Source organism: Coregonus clupeaformis, chromosome 6, assembly GCF_020615455.1.
Source record: "Coregonus clupeaformis isolate EN_2021a chromosome 6, ASM2061545v1, whole genome shotgun sequence".
Classification (NCBI taxonomy): domain Eukaryota; kingdom Metazoa; phylum Chordata; class Actinopteri; order Salmoniformes; family Salmonidae; genus Coregonus; species Coregonus clupeaformis.
Genome location: NC_059197.1, coordinates 32,991,554 through 33,006,407, shown reverse-complemented (window position 1 = coordinate 33,006,407; position 14,854 = coordinate 32,991,554).

Genomic DNA, 14,854 nt, shown 5'->3' with positions numbered 1-14,854 from the left:
CCTTCCGGACGACAACCTTTCCCTGGCCCCCTCGTCCCTCCTCCTTTGGCCATCCTCAGGCAGAGCCTGAACCTGTGGAGATAGGGGTCACACATCTCTCCGCAGCAGAGCGACGTCGCCTGAGAAAGCTTAGGCTGTGTCCCTTTTGCGGTCAGGAGGGGCACCAGCTGCAGCGGTGTCCGATGCGTCCCAACACAAAGTCCACTGGGGCAGAGGGACAGCCCCGTGAATATCCGTCTCCCAGGGTAGGCGTGAGTATTCCTTCATCATCGTATTCCGACAAACTCTTCCTGGTTTCCATTTCACCGGCTGGCTGTCCCTCAGGTGTTGTCTCTACGGCTCTAGTGGACTCCGGTGCCGCAGGAAATTTTATCGACCAGGCCCTCGTCTCCGCGCTGAACATCACCGCGTACCCTCTCTGCTCTCCTTGTCCGGTCCAAGCACTGGATAAACGACCATTGGGATCCGGCACAATTACGCAAGTCACAGCCCCACTCACCCTCACCGTGGGACCCATGCACCAGGAAAACCTTCCCTTCTTCATCACCTCCGCACCTGTGCACAAAGTCATCCTCGGCCTCCCGTGGCTCCAACTTCATAAACTCACCATCTACGGGTCAAAGATGAGAATCACCGCCTGGGGACCAGGATGTTGGAGGACCTGCTTTCCCTCATCCTGTGGTTCCACGTCGGTGGAGGGTCCTGTGAGTGTCCTCCAGCCCATCAATTGGTCCTCCCGTATCGTTGGCCCCGTGTTTTGGGACGTAGATGTGGACATCCGCCAGGCTCTGGAGAGGGAACCCGCTCCTGCCATCTGCCCTCCAGAGCGCATCTACGTCCCCACGGAGGTGAGAGATCGGCTGTTGACCTGGGCACACACATCTCTCGCCGCTGGGCACCCAGGTATCACCCGCACCATCCAATCCCTTTCTGATAAATACTGGTGGCCCACTTTGACGCAGGACGTCGCCCACTATGTTAACTCATATTCGGTATGTAGTCAATCCAAAACTCCCTGGCACGCTCCAGCAGGGAAACTACTTCCCCTTTCCTTGCCTCAGCGTCCTTGGTCACACCTGTCCATAAACTTTGTAACGGATCTCCCCCTTTCTGATGGTTTCACCACTATTCTGGTTGTTGTTGACAGATTCTCTAAATCCTGCCGTTTTATCCCTCTCTCTGGTCTACCTACTGCTCTCCAGGTCACTCTTTCACCGGGCTGTCTCCCTTCCAGTGCGTCTTGGGGTACAAGCCGGCCCTGGCTCCGTGGACCCCAAGCTAGACCGAAGCTCCTGCGGTGGGACGAGTAGTTCCGGCGCACAGAGGAGGTGTGGAACACTGCCCACGTGAGGCTCCAACGCGCCGTCCGCCGCCAGAAGGAGCAGGCGGACCGCCACCGCAGTAAAGCTCCCGTGTTCCATCCTGGTGATCATGTCTGGCTCTCAAATTAAAAACATTTGTGTAGACATGCAGGTATCAGGTAAAATTGTTTGGCTACTATCATGCATTTTATATCAGAAGAAATATGAAATCAAAGCAGATAAGATAACAAACACGATACACATTGGAACAGGCCACTAAGGTGTATCCGTTCATTTAACTTAACAATTAGGTCTTCATTAGCCAAAAGTAATTAATACATTAATACCTTACAGTATCAAATTGAGTGAGACCAAAAACAACATGTTTTCTTTCTGCAACTTGGGACACACTTTAATGACTACAATCAAAAGTTTTCTCTTTGAATTTGTTTCAGAGTGGAGAGTTTCAGGAAAGTGAAACTTTTGTTTATCTTAATTAAGAGAAGAGTACAGGATGTAGGGATGAAGCGTTCTCACCTCAGGCATTTTCCTTTCTTCCTCTGGTGATTTAGCTTGGAGGAGATGCCTCCCATGGAAATAACCAGGATATGAATACTGAATATGTAAATGATGTGTAGGAAAATGAAATAGAGGAGAGTGAAAGATGTAAAGAAAGATGGAGGGCGAGGTAGCGAGGTGGAAAGGAGGAGAGGAGGAGAGGAAGAGGAGAGGAGGAGAGGAGGAGTGGAAGAGAGGAGGAGAGGAGGAGGAGAGTGACCGCATTTCGGCCGTGCGTAATTGGTCGACTCCAACCACGGTGAAGGAGGTGCAGCGATTCTTGGGGTTTGCCAACTACTACCGGAGGTTTATCCGGGGCTTTGGTCAGGTAGCGGCTCCCATTACCTTGTTGCTGAATGGGGGACCGGTGCGTATGCGGTGGTCAGCTGAGGCAGACAGGGCTTTTAGTCACCTGAAGGACCTGTTTACCTCGGCTCCAGTGCTGGCTCATCCAGATCCCTCCTTGGCCTTCATGGTTGAGATGGACGCGTCCGAGGCTGGGATAGGCGCTGTACTTTCTCAGCGCTCGGGCACACCACCTAAGCTCCGCCCCTGTGCATCCTTTTCGATGAAGCTCAGCCCGGCGGAGCGCAACTATGATGTGGGGGACCGGGAGCTGTTGGCTGTGGTCAAAGCTCTGAAAGCGTTGAGACATTGGCTTGAGGGGGCTAAACACCCTTTTCTCATTTTGACTGACCACCGCAATCTGGAGTGACGCGGACATCGAGCGGGTGTTGCGTAATGAACCCACTCCTCCCCAGTGTCCAGAGGATCGTATGTACGTACCGCTAGAGGTCCGCGATCGTTTGATCTATTGGGCTCACACGTCACCCTCCTCTGGTCATCCTGGCATCGGTCGGACAGTGAACTGTCTTAGTGGGAAGTACTGGTGGCCCACCTTAGCTAAGGATGTGAGGGTTTATGTTTCCTCCTGCTCGGTGTGCGCCCAGTGTAAGGCTCCTAGACACCTGCCCAGAGGGAAATTACACACCCTACCCGTTCCACAACGACTGTGGTCCCAGCTATCGGTGGATTTTATGACTGATCTTCCTCCCTCAAAAGGGAACACAACCATCCTGGTTATTGTGGATCTGTTTTCTAAGTCCTGTCACCTCCTTCCTCTGCCCGGACTCCCTACGGCCCTACAAACTGCAGAGGATCAACTTATCCAAGTCTTCCGGCACTACGGGGTGCCTGAGGATATAGAAATGTCTGATCGGGGTCCCCAATTCACTTCTAGAGTTTGGAGGGCATTCATGGAACGGTTGGGGATCTCGGTTAGCCTTACCTTAGGTTTTCACCCCGAGAGTAACGGGCAGGTGAAGAGAATCAACCAGGAGGTGGATAGGTTTCTGAGGTCGTATTGCCAGGACTGGTGAGGGGAGTGGTCGGTTTTCCTACCCTGGGCAGAGATGGCAATCAACTCCAACCGCCACTCCTCAACTGACCTCACTCCTTTCCAGTGTGTGTTAAGTTATCAGCCGGCCCTGGCACCTTGGCATCAGAGCCAGATCGAGGTACCTGCAGTGGACGAGTGGGTTCAGCACTCGCAGGAGACCTGGGACGCTGCCCACAGTGAAGCCTCGGTGTATGCACCGGGGAGAGACTGGGGTACCGGGTCTGGCTCTCGACCCGAAACCTGCCCCTTCGCCTGTCCTGCAGGAAGTTGGGTAGGCGGTTTGTGGGCCCATTTAAAGTCCTGAGGAGATTGAACGAGGTATGTTATAAGTTACAGCTTCCTACTAATTATCGCATTAACCCCTCGTTCCATGTGTCTCTCCTCAGGCCGGTGGTAGCTGGTCCACTCCAGGAATCTGAGATACGGGAGCTTCCTCCGCCCCCACTTGACATCGAGGGGGCACCGGCGTACTCGGTCCGTTCCATCCTGGATTCGAGGCGTCGAATGGGGGTCTGCAGTATCTCGTGGAGTGGGAGCGGTACGGTCTGGAGGAACGGTGCTGGGTTCCTAGGAGGGATATCCTCGATCCCTCCTTGTTGAGAGAATTTCATCGTAATCATCCGACTCGCCCCGCGCCGTGTCCTCCTGGCCGTCCCCGAGCGGAATACTATCTGCTGCCGATCTATGTTTTATGTTTCTATGTTCATCTGGTTGTTGTCTAGTGTTGCACACCTGTTTCCCATTATGTATTATGTCCTTCCCTATTTAACCTGTTCACTCCCACTGTGTGTTGTGCGTGTTTGTTTATTGTTACGAGTGTCGTTTGTGAGCGGGTTGCTCCTCCCTGTGTTGGAGGTTTTGCTTGTTTCTTTACTATACAGTAAAGTAGCTTTTCATTTCATTCTGTGTCCTGCGCTTGACTCTGGCCTACCGCATTCCACAGACATTCATGACAGAGAGGAGGAAAGAAGAGGGAGGCGTAGAGAGTGGAGAAATGTACAGAGATAAAAGTAAATGGGAGAAATGTAATTCTGTTATAATAAACAAATTAATCCACCTGCCAATGAGAATTAGTCTAAAAGATAAAATGACAGATTGAGAGATATAGTGAACCATATAGGTTCAGTGACTAGCTGGTCCAGACCTTGCTGTACTGCCAAATGTGTACATTACCTTCTACTATGACTTTAACCCTCCTGTTGTCCTAGGGTCACAATGACCTGCCACTGTGTTGAACCAACTTTATTTAATTTTTATATTTTTGGGATCATTTGTTCTCACAAATGATCCAAACAATATAAAAATTAAATAAAGTTGGTTCAACACAGTGGCGGGTCATTTTGACCCTAGGACAACGTGAGGGTTAAATAACTGTTATGATCATAGTATTACACCTTACGGCAGCCGTGGCAGTGTATTGCTATCTTCAATCAAATGTGCTCTACATCAACCCACCCAGTGGGTGTATTTCATCTCCAAGCCTCAGAAGCCATATTAGGTTAGGAGCATAAAGGAGAAGCATACTGTAATCGTGTGCCGGGAAGGTCAGACACGTTTTCCTCCAGTGTGTATGACTGGTGACAGAACGAGGGAGTCACAGAGCGAGAGATAAAGAGAGGGATAGAGAGGCACAGGGAAAGGCACAGACAATCTGTTGGATGGGGAGGTGAAGCGTACACATCAGTGACAGCAGACAATAGCCTCCACGTGTTAATTCTTCCTTTGTTAACTTTGATTGATATCTCCCAATCAGCAGTGCGTCTGGGCCCGTTATTATATTACCTACTGGGGAGTAACTTCCTTATGTTACAGTTCCAATGTCTTGAAAAAGAAAAGGAGAGTCTCCACTCTAGGAGCTCAGATGCAATCATTTAATAACCTAATAACCAACGTTTCCACAGACAAGCTGTCTTCATCAGGGTATAATGACAAACACTGCGGGTCACTGGTTTATATACTGTCAAAAGACACACACAGGTGTCTGTAATCATGGTCGGGGTGTGGCCTGATATCATTGGTTAATTCACAGATAAACAGAACATACAAAAAACATGGATAGCATACGATCATAGATACAACTTGGCTACATAGGCCCACAAACATTTACAATGAATAGCAAAATCACAATAATCACAAGAATGGCTTCAAATCAAAGTCTACGTTGAGACTGAAGGGAGCAAGGGTCTTTAAATTAAAGATCCAGGGCAGCCTCTCGTTTTAACAATAAGTTGTCGAGGTCACCCCCTCTCCTAGGGAGGGTGACATGTTCGATGGCAATATAACGTAGGGACTTCCAAAAAGTGGGCAGCGACTGGGCATGTCTACCAGAACTGGGGAGATGGAATGGAGGTACGAGAGCATTTTGAATTGAAGTACAACATTGCTCCACACCAATTATTGTGCAAATGTTTACTAAATTGGGTATCCAAGGGCTACTGGAGTAGGATGCAGTTGCCCTTAGTAGCAGGAAGTTGTCCTCCCTCCCCCTCCCCTCAGTGGTTACGTTCAGATAAAAGGAAGGTAATCTGATCTGCGTCAAAGGCCAACCTCTACCTGAAGCTGGGTATCTAATAGAGTGAGTGAAGATGTCTGTGTCGTGAGTACACTGTAGACACAGCTTCATTCAATCATGTCCTGCGTTTCCAGGGAATCAGAATGATAAAGATTTCATTAGGAGCCTGTCTCCCTGGGCCTCCGGTTTGGGAAGGTCACATGGAAATGGGCTCCGGTTGATCTCTTCGGTCCGAGGCAACGTTCTGAAATTAAAAACAGAGTCAGAATGTCCCTGGTGAAACGGTAGGAGAGAACCATGTAGACAAAGGCTCTGAAGAGAAGGCTCTCTTATACTGTTGGGACAGAGCTGAGGTTCAGTTTAGCCAGAGGAGAGACTGGGGTAAGGCTCTGTTAATGGGTTCGGGGCAGGGAAGAGGTTCAGTTTAGCCAGAGGAGAGACTAGGGTAAGGCTCCTAATATCTAGTATTATATATCATATTTCAAATGATTTAGAGGAAGAGTACATTTGAGAAAACAAGTGAGTGAAAGATAAAGGAAGAATATAAAATCAGAAGAAGAGAATACATCATAAAACAACTTTTATCCTGATAACGCAACTGGATAGCTAACAAGCTAACAGTTGTTTACACATTGCTAGGGGGTTGCTGAGAGTTTCTAGCTACTGGCTACCTGCTGTCAGCTAAAACACCTAGCTAACAAATAACATTTACATTTTAGTCATTTAGCAGACGCTCTTATCCAGAGCAACTTACAGTTAGTGAGTGCATACATTTTCATACTGGCCCCCCGTGGGAAATGAACCCACAACCCTGGCGTTGCAAGCACCATGCTCTACCAACTGAGCTACAGGGGACTACAGGACAATGAAAAACAACAAAGTACAGGACAAAGGACCGGAAAACTAGTACCTAAACTTACACAAGCAAGAGAAAACTATTCAGATAGAAAACAAAAAAGGTAGGCTTTGTTTACGTTAAAAATGCCTAGCTACAACTAGCCAAGTGAAAACCAGCTGTAACATCTATTTGATCCAGCTGTAATCAACTAAGATGGATACATTTACAAGCCCCAAGCTTAGCAACCTTGCAATCAAATATGCAGAAGGTATTGCCAGTGAAGCAGGGAGGAAAAAATATAAAGCAAAGGTTTTAAAAGAGCACCCAGAGTCCCTAAGAGCAGACTTTATGGAACAAAAAGACAAAGAAATCAAGGTGGATTTTCTCTTTTTCACTAAACGTCCAAATGCAAATATAAACCTGAAATATGACATTTACATAAGTATTCAGACCCTTTACTCAGTACTTTGTTGAAGCACCTTTGGCAGCGATTACAGCGTTAAGTCTTCTTGGGTATGACGCTACAAGCTTGGCACACCTGTACTTGGGGAGTTTCTCCCATTCTTCTCTGCAGATCCTCTCAAGCTCTGTCAGGTTGGATGGGGAGCATTGCTGCACAGCTATTTTCAGGTCTCTCCAGAGATGTTCCATCGGGTTCAAATACGGGCTCTGTCTGGGCCACTCAAGGACATTCAGAGACTTGTCCCAAAGCCACTCCTGCATTGTCTTGGCTGTGTGCTTAGGGTCGTTGTCCTGTTGGAAGGTGAACCGTCGCCCCAGTTTGAGGTCCTGAGCGCTCTGGAGCAAGTTTTCATCAAGGATCTCTCTGTACTTTGCTGCGTTCATTTTTCCCTCGATCCTGACTAGTCTCCCAGTCTTTGCTGCTGAAAAACATCCCCACAGCATGATGCTGCCACCACCATGCTTCACCGTAGGGATGGTATCGGCCAGGTGTTGAGCGGTGCCTGGTTTCCTCCAGACATGACACTTGGCATTCAGGCCAAAGAGTTCAATCTTGGATTCATCAGACCAGAGAATCTTGTTTCTCATGGTCACATAAAGATTTGATGACAGGGACACAGTGGAGGGAGGTGGTGATGTGGAACGTCAAATTAAAATGACATTAGAGTGCTCTGGAATAACTGCACAAACACATGCACACACATACACACACACAACACACAACACACACACACACACACACAACACACACTGCATGTGTAATGCATGCATACTGACAACATGTTACGGATGTGCAACGCAGGTTAGCATTTGTTAATCTCGTTCTGGAGGCCGCTCTGCAGAGTGGTAGCACAGCCACAAAGTCATCAAATCAGAACAGAACATAGAGTATAATGTGTGAAGAACAGACATCGCTGTTGACATGAACGTGACATTAGTGCTCAGGGGATATGACCCTAACGTGGGTCTGTGGCAGGAGATGCAACAATTAGTATGTGATTGTCATGAAATATAGGACATGCCTACAGAGTATACCACGTGCAGGATAGAGAAAACCATTCAAAGGAAATTCATTAACCTTGATCAGCACAGTAACATGACATTGGACATCTTGGGATTATGGCTATACATGGTTGTGTTTTAGAGTTGCAGGTTGCAATATGAACATAATTGAGCATCAGTGGCATTCAACACAAGATGACGTACAGTGTGTGCATGCCATACATATGAGAAGGCCATAGGAATGGCATGCAAATAAAATAAATCGCTGTTGATAACACAGCATCAATACAAACGCTACCCTATTCAATCAATCCATCTATATCCCTTAGATACACCAGTAAAATATAGAGGAATTGAATGATTTGTGTAGTACAAACAGTACACAGACAAGCCAATGGAGTGGAATCATTTTAGCATTGACTGAAACACAGAGAGATACTGTCTCCAGTTACAGCCTGCTAGTGCCCCACACTAGAATCCCATGTATAATGGAAGCCAATAGAGTGGAATCATTTTAGCATTGACTGAAACACAGAGAGATACTGTCTCCAGTTACAGCCTGCTAGTGCCCCACACTAGAACCCATGTATAATGGAAGCCAATAGAGTGGAATCCTCAAGGAACACAATGTGACAGACAGAGGTGCAGTATATGTACTGTAACCACCACTGAAGGATGTGAGCAAGATATGAGAGGTGGACAGATGAGCTCAGCAGTGTAATAATCAGTCGTAGTTGTAGTGAACTACATGTAGTTCAACCGGTAATTTAACTACATCTTGGTAGTGTTTTCAGTAGTTAATTACTTTTTTGACATGTAGCGGTGTCGTTAACAACTGGAACTACACACTACTTCTTTTGCAAAAAGAAAATAAACTATGGGTGAAGTAGGCTATAATTTCCTTTTTTTGGGGGCATCAGTCCTGCCTTATACTCACTTGAAACATATATTATTTGTATCTAATAGACTTAATTACACATTATGTTAACATCTGACTCCAGAGTGATCTGATGTTGCAATTTGTAGTCCATGACATTTCAGATTTAAATATGATAATGTTTCACGAAGAAAAAAGGGTTCCAAAAGGGTCCTTTGGCTGTCCCCATAGGAGAACCCTTTTTGGTTCCAGGTAGAACCCTTTTTGGTTCCAGGTAGAACCCTTTTTGGTTCCAGGTAGAACCCTTTTTGGTTCCAGGTAGAACCCTTTTTGGTTCCAGGTGGAACCCTTTTGTGTTCCATGTAGAACCCTCTGTGGAAAGGGTTTTACATGGAACCCAAAAAGGTTCTACCTGGAACCAAAATGGTTCTACCTGGAACCAAAAGGGGTTCTTCAAAGGGTTCTCCTATGGGGACTGACAGCCAAATAACCCTTTTAGGTTCTAGATAGCAACTTTTTTTCTAAGAGTGTAGTGAACGACTTTTTCAAAGTAACAATATGTTTCTTAAGGGTAGTTTTAGTTTATGTTCACTTCTTCTAGGGAGAATTATTTGGTAGCTTTGGTAAACTATATTTTCAGAGTAGCTTCCCCAACACTGGTTATACTGTAGTGCAATCTAGTGCAGGGAATAGACCACAGGAGGCTGCTGAGGGGAGGACGGCTCATAATAATGGCCGGAACGGAGCAAATAGAAGGGCATCAAACACATAGAAATCACGTGTTTGATGTATTAGAGACAATTCCGCTCCAGCCATTAGCACGAGCCCATTCTCTCGAATTAAGGTGCCACCAACCCCCTGTGGAATAGACAGAACACACCCGTGTGTGTGTGTCTGTGTGTGTTTGTTTGAAAGAAAGAGAGAGAGAGAGACAGACAAACAGAAAGATGGACAATATTGAAGTTATGTGAGTGGCATGTATCTTGTATAAAAACAGGACTAGTTCCATAGCTTGCAGTGCTGATCTAGGCTCATTGGAGAAATATACGTCTATAGAAAAATAACATAGAAGCTGTCTGTATTACTATTGCATGTTCACGTCACACTTTATTTGGATAGTCCAGATTTTCCATCTTTATATGCTCTACAGATGGTAACACTATCAACAAACTACTTGTTGACAAGCAACTGCTTGCTAAGGTTAGGGTTAGGTTTAGAATAAGGGTTAGGGTAAGGGTTAAGGTTGGGGTTAGGTTTAGAATAAGGGTTAGGGTTAAGGTTAGGGTTAGGTTTAGATTAAGGGTTAGGGTAAGGGTTAAGGTTAGGCTTAGGTTTAGAATAAGGGTTAGGGTAAGGGTTAAGGTGAGGGTTAGGTTTAATAGATAGTTAGTTGAAATGTTATTGTTTGTCTGTAGATAGTCTGTAGAGCATCTACAGATGGACTATCCAAATAAAGTGTCCATCCTCAAAAATACTGACTGACAGAGAAAGAGGGAGTTGGGGGCAATGAGAAAGACCACTAAGGTTATCAGGTACTGAACATGTATTCTGTGTGATAAAAGAAAGGGTTTTAGCGCTCTCTATGTTTCTATATTTATAGAAACCTATGGAGAGAGAACATATAGAGGTTGGCAGTATTACTGAGCATTAAATTGTGTGTCATGTGTGGCTCAGGTAGAGCATGGGGCTTGCAATGTCAAGGGTCGTGGGTTCGATTACCGCTGGGGCAACCCATATGCAAACCCATGTAAAATGTATATATACGCATGACTGTAAGTTGCTTTGGTTAAAAGAGTCTGTTAAAAAGCATACGTTATTTACATACACTGAGTGTACAAAACATTAGGAACTCTGCTCTTTCAATGACATAGACTGACTAGTTGAAATCCAGATGAAAGCTATGATCCCTTACTGATGTCCCTTTGTTAAATCCACGCCAATCAGTGTAGATGAAGGGGAGGAGACAGATTAAAGAAGGATTTTGAAGCCTTTAGACAGTTGAGACATGGATTGTGTATGTGTGCCATTCAGAGAGTGAATGGACAAGTCAAAAGATGTCAGTGCCTTTGAATTGGGTATGGTAACGGATGCCAGGCGCACCGGTTTGAGTGTGTCAAGAACGGCAACGCTGCTGGGTTTTTCACGCTCAACAGTTTCCCATGTGTATCAAGAATGGTCCACCACCCAAAGGACATCTATCCAACTTGACACAACTCTGGGAAGCATTAGAGTCAACATGGGCCAGCATCCCTGTGGAACACTTTCGACACCTTGTAGAGTCCATGCCCCAACGAATTGAGGCTGTTCTGATGGCTAAAGACTGAGTGTACACACTGTACAACACTCAGTCATAAGGGATCGAGGCCTGGAATGTATCTAGAAGACATTGCATTATTGTACTGAAGACATGTTGTTGTGGAAAGGTTGTCTTCTCTGAGCATTGAATTTAACACATTTATCTGAACCAGTTAAAGTCACTGTCATCAAACTATTCACTAGGAACCTAACAGAACCAAACAGAACCAAACAGAGCAAACAGAACCAAACAGGTAGGGACCTACCTGAATTTTTCGTTACAAAATGTTTTCCGTTTGGAGTAAAAATCAGACTAATGAATACACTCCTGGGGATTAGTGGGAGGAGATGGAAGGCTAGAGAGACACACACATGCAGCCACACACGCACACGCACACGCACACGCACACACACACACACACACACACACACACACACACACACACACACACACACACACACACACACACACACACACACACGCACACACACACGCACACGCACACAAACACGCGCAAACACACACACGCAGAGCAAACAATTAGTGCATGAGTGTTGCCAGGCAGGATGCTTTACAATCAATGCTTAAAGCTAGAATCCTTAATTGAAACAATAACGAAGTGAACACCCCGCCTCTGTTTTGGTAAAAAGCTGAGGGATGGGCCTGGAAAAATGTAACCACTCTCAAATTCATAGACAGAGCTGTGGATGCAAGGACTGACGATCTACAATTATATATTTTGTACATGTTTTGGGGCTATACAGTGTTTGTTTACATTGACATTATTTACAAACATTGGAGTAAAACAAGCTTATATTTTGGGTTCCGATTGGGTACGACAGTTGAACTAAGCTCATGAGGCATTTATAAGTTATGTTCTTCAAGAATCAATGGGTATATGTCATTAATTGGATGAAAGAAATTGATGTAGCAACTAAGGATGCAAGTCTAAGGTCCTGTAGGTCGCTCTGGATAAGAGCGTCTGCTAAATGACTAAAATGTAAATGTGAATGTTTACAGTGCCTTGCAAAAGTATTCATCCCCCTTGGCGTTTTTCCTATGTTGTTGCATTACAACCTGTAATTTAAATGGATTTTTACTGGGATTTCATGTAATGGACATACACAAAATAGTCCAAATTGGTGAAGTGAAATAAAAAAATAATAATAATAATAACGGAAAAGTGGTGCGTGCATATGTATTCAACCCCTTTGCTATGAAGCCCCTAAATAAGATCTGGTGCAACCAATTGCCTTCAGAAGTCACATAATTAGTTAAATAAAGTCCACCTGTGTGCAATCTAAGTGTCACATGATCTGTCACATGATCTCAGTATATATCACCTGTTCTGAAAGGCCCCAGACTCTGCAACACCACTAAGCAAGGGGCACCACCAAGCAAGCGGCACCATGAAGACCAAGGAGCTCTCCAAACAAGTCAGTGACAAAGTTGAGGAGAAGTACAGATAAGGGTTGGGTTATTAAAAAAATATCAGAAACATTGAACATCCCACAGAGCACCATTGAATCCATTATAAAAAAAATGGAAAGAATATGGCACCACAACAAACCTGCCAAGAGAGGGCCGCCCACCAAAACTCATGGACCAGGCAAGGAGGGCATTAATCAGAGAGGCAACAAAGAGCCAAAAATAACCCTGAAGGAGCTGCAAAGCTCCACAGCGGAGATTGGAGTATCTGTCCATCGGACCACTTTAAGCCATACACTCCACAGAGATGGGTTTTACGGAAGAGTGGGCAGAAAAAAGCCATTGCTTAAAGAAAAAAATAAGCAAACACGTTTGGTGTTCGCCAAAAGGCATGTGGGATACTCCCCAAACATATGGAAAAAGGTACTCTGGTCAGATGAGACTAAAATTGAGCTTTTTGGCCATCATGGAAAACGCTATGTCTGGCGCAAACCCAACACCTCTCATCACCCCGAGAACACCATCCCCACAGTGAAGCATGGTGGTGGCAGCATTATGCTGTGGGGATGTTTTTCATTGGCAGGGACTGGGGAAACTGGTCAGAATTGAAGGCATGATGGATGGCGCTAAATACAGGGAAATTCTTGAGGGAAACCTGTTTCAGTCTTCCAGAGATTTGATGGTGGTGAATAGTTATGCACGCTCAAGGTTTTTTTGTGTGTCTTATTTCTTGTTTGTTTTACACAAACAAATATTTGGATCTTCAAAGTGGTAGTCATGTTGTGTAAATCAAATGATACAAACCCCCCAAAAAAATCTAATTTTCATTCCAGGTTGTAAGGCAACAAAACAGGAAAAATGCCAAGGGAGGTGAATACTTTCGCAAGCCACTGTAGATATAGAAGTTAACGCATCAGTCATCTCTCTCTCACTCGCTCTCTCTCTCTCTCTTTCACTCACTCCCTCTCTTTTTCACAGCTTTATACCTGAAGGAACATCTGCAATTATTCCATCACATGAACTAAAACACTTTCACATTAACACACAAAAAAAAATAACACTCATCACACTCATCCCATGTTGGAAAGCAAAGCAGATGTATTATTCTGTCATTATCCAGCATTGTCCTTGCCATAATAGCCCTGTTAAACACACTCTTTGTTCTCTCTCACTCTCACATTCTCTACCAGCAGTTAGAGCACATTTGGCTGCATTACATGCTGGGACCAGCATGATTCCCTCAACGTCAACAAAACGAAGGAGCTGATCGTGGACTTCAGGAGACAGCAGAGGGAGCACGCCCCCATCCACATTGACGGGACCGCAGTGGAGAAATTGAAAAGTTTCAAGTTCCTCAGCGTACACATCACTGACAATCTGAAATTGTCCAACCACACAGACAGTGGGTGAAGAAGGTGCAACAGTGCCTCTTCAACCTCAGGGGCTCAAGACATTTGGCTTGGCCCTAAGACACTCACACATTTTTACAGATGCACCATTGAGAGCATCCTGTCAGGCTGTATCTGCACCGTCCGCAATCGCAGGGCTCTCCAAAGGGTGGTGTGGTCTGCCCAATGCATCACCGGGGGCACACTGCCTGTCCTCCAGGACATCTACAGCTCCCAATGTCACTGGAAGGCCAAGATCATCAAGGACCTCAGCCACCTGAGCCACAGCCTGTTCACCCCGCTATCATCCAGAAGGCGAGGTCAGTACAGGTGCATCAAAAATGTGACCTAGAGACTGAAAAACAGCTTCTATCTCAGTACCTTGCCCTGAACTTAGTCACTGTCACTAGCTGGCTACCACCCGGTTACTCAACCCTGCACCTTAGAGGCTGCTGCCGTATGTTCATAGACAGGGAACACTGGTCACTTTAATAATGGAACACTGGTCACTTTAATAATGTGTACATAATGTTTCACCCATTTCATATGTACTGTATACTGTATTCTAGTCAAGTCCATCCTATTCAACTATTGCTGTTCATATACTATTCTTCAGATATACTACATATTCTATCCATATACTGTCCATAATGTCTATATATCCCATCATATATATATATATATATATATATATATATATATATATATATATATATATATATATATATATATATATATATATTTTTATACTCCGGACTCTTCCGAAGGTCACTGGTTCAACTCCCACTTCCCC